At 31.4% G+C, this 3,080-nt stretch overlaps 1 long non-coding RNA gene across 2 annotated transcripts; it reads left to right on the forward strand.

The window, feature by feature from the left end:
• LOC110267670 lies at positions 710–2,255 on the forward strand. Of its 2 annotated transcripts, none has more exons than XR_002355537.1 (3): positions 710–862; positions 1,411–1,704; positions 1,969–2,254. It is a non-coding gene; the product is annotated as an uncharacterized LOC110267670 (long non-coding RNA). The 2 variants fall into 2 exon arrangements; XR_002355536.1 differs by lacking the exon at positions 710–862 and adding an exon at positions 1,062–1,162 and having other exon boundaries at positions 1,969–2,255.

Raw genomic sequence — 3,080 nt, forward strand, 5'->3', positions numbered from 1 at the left:
TAATAATAATAATAATAATAATAATAATAATAATAATAAACACGACCCAGACCGGGTTGGATTAACCGGTCGGGTCACCGGATTCACATAAAATCTACCGGGTCGAACCGGATTCACCGGGTCTGTTGTATGGACAGTTTAACAAGTGATTCAACTCGGCCACGTGACCAAATGACCAGGTTTCTGGTCGAACCGATAAGATGGAGCCGGATTTGATAACATTGGTAAATGCTAATATATTTCAAGTAAAATAAAAAGTGTTGCACTTTTTTATAGCATAATTTATAAATAGAGTTACTAATAAAGTAGGGTTTGATAACATTGGAGAGTACACAGATTTTAAAGTATAGCACACAAATTTTTAAAACATAGCACACAAAATTTTGCACATAATATAAATTTATCGATATAAAATATAAATTTTTGTCTATAATACATAAATTTTCTAACTTTTTTCCGTTCTTCTACTTCTACTGCCTGTATTTATTTTCAAATCTTTATTCTACTTTTGTGTTGGGAACTTGTCAATTTGGGATCATCCGGTTTATTGGTATAACCGGTTCTGAACCATTATAAACCGACTTTAAATGATTTGACTAGAGTTTGGAATGTACGAGAAAAAGGCTTGGTTTGGTTCAAAATTTGAACAAAATTGGAACGAACCGGACCTGTTAATTTTTTTGCAAGTTGCAACAAAAAGGAGGTTTGTTTATTCAATGGGTGGTGGGTTCTGCAAAGTGCAATCAAAGAGAATGAAGAAGCCTATCGTAGTTTTGTTATTGGTAATATTCTTTTCTGCATTCAACTGCTTCAACGCCAAAGAAGCTTTCAATGTTTGCAAGCATCTCTCCACTGTTTTCAGGTCTCTCTCTCAATTCCCAATCACAATTTTTAAATCGCTCTTTTATGTGTTGATATTTGAAATGAAACATATTAAGGTATCTATTTTTGTTTGATTTTGATCAGCATTTTGTATTTAAAGACAAATTGCTTTACCAATTCGTTTTTGTTGCATATGTGTTGATCTTATCAAATGAGATTGATTAAATTTTCTTGCTGAATTTTGTTTCCCATGTATGGTGCTGTGAAAGAAATTGCAAACAGTAATTTTATACCTTCTAAAGTTTCTGAAGGATGTGTTCCAACTCACTTAAATCTCGTGGTAAATTTCTCAGCAATGTGAGGATAATGGTTTCATTTATCAATTATGATGAAGGATGTTGCATTTCAATATTGGTTTTATAATAGTAGTTCTTACATTTGTGTTCTTAGCTTTTTATGTTGTTTGCTTTAAAATTGTTCAACATTGTCGAGTAAAGGGCTAATCTTTATATGGAATGTCCAACTTCTTGTGATTGAGGATATTGAGCTAATGTACAGATGGATTAAAATGCTACTTTATGTACCCAGGCAAGGCATGGAACTCGTTCTCCTACAAAGAAAAGGATAAGAGAGTTAGATAATTTGTCGTTACGTTAGGAAGATCTTATAAAGGATGCTAGAGGGCGAAATTTGCATTTGGAAAGAGTTCCTTCCTGGTTATATGGATGGAAATCTCCTTGGCAAGGAAGGCTCAAGGGTGGTAAGTTGATTAGCAAAGGAGAGGAAGAATTATATGATCTTGGACTCAAAATTAGAGAAAAGTTTCCAAGTTTGTTTGATGAAGAGTACCATCCAAACATATATACAATAAGGGTAACTCAGGTCAGTTTATCTTAACATTTTTGTCTGGGTAGAACTTGTCATTTTAAAAGTCTTATTCATTCTATTAGTCTATGTACACCAGGAGTAGTTTTGAGATTTTTTAGGAAATGTGGAATCCCATGCTCAAAAGAGGGGGGAGTCCTATTTATGTTGTTTTGACTATTAGTTGTAGTAACACTGCAAGATGAACTAGCTTATAATACATAGACATGTTTCTTTTTTTATTATAAAATATGCTTATGCATATTATTCTCTGTATCATAGGTTCCTCGAGCCTTGGCCAGTGGGGTAGCATTTGGGATGGGGCTTTTTAGTGGAAATGGTAGCCTTGGGACCAGAAAACATCAAGCGTTTTCTGTTATAAGTGAAAGTCATGCTAGCGACATCATGCTGAAGTTTCATGATTGTTATCATAACTACAAGGTATCAGGGGTTAGGGGTGTTCAAATTCAAACCGATCTAAATTAAACCGTTTATCCAATTTAATTCAAATCAAATCGAAAACCGATTAAAACCGTATTAATTCGGATTTGATTGGATTCTATTTTTTGCAAATCGTTAGATTGGATCGAATTTCGGATCTACTTTTCATAACCGATCTAATCCAATCCAAACCGCACAATGTACTATAATATTATTATTTTATTATTATATTTATAATTATACTTATAACATGTTCAATTTGTTATATATTTTTCTATTATTCATGTATTATTATTATTTAATAAATATTTTATGTTCAAAATGTTATTTATTTATTTATTTAATTAATCTATGATTTTATTTCTATTGTTATGTTATCGTTGGCTTTTTAAGATATTGTTAAGACTTGATATGTCATTGTTGATTATTTAAAATTTGATGTTGAGACTTGTTATATGTATTTATTTTTTTTATTTAAAAAATCGCAAATACAAACCGATCCAAACCGCTTGTAATCGGATCTGATCGGATCGAATTTCCAAAAAAAGTTCATCCAATTCAAACCGTACCGCACATAAATTAAACGTTCGGATCGAATGACTTTTTTCTCTTAAAACCGAACCAAACCGCACCGCAAACACCCCTACAAGTATGATGCAGCCTTCAATTTCGATTGATTTTTCATAAGTACTTCTGTTGCAAATCCTTACATGTTTATTAAACTTATGAAATCATAGGCTCATAGCCAGTATGATACATTTTAGTTTTGCCACATGGAGTGGCTCTTAAATTGAACATGAAAGTTTTGTATTTTGAAGGCCACCTGAGGTAAACAATTGGAGCATACTTCATATTTTTAAATATTAGAAATAAAATTAAAATTTAACATAAATATTAAAAGTTAAAATAATCTTTTTATTTTTTTTAATCTAATATTTTATATCATTTATAGT

This window comes from Arachis ipaensis, chromosome B10 (genome assembly GCF_000816755.2).
Source record: "Arachis ipaensis cultivar K30076 chromosome B10, Araip1.1, whole genome shotgun sequence".
Taxonomy (NCBI): Eukaryota; Viridiplantae; Streptophyta; class Magnoliopsida; order Fabales; family Fabaceae; genus Arachis; species Arachis ipaensis.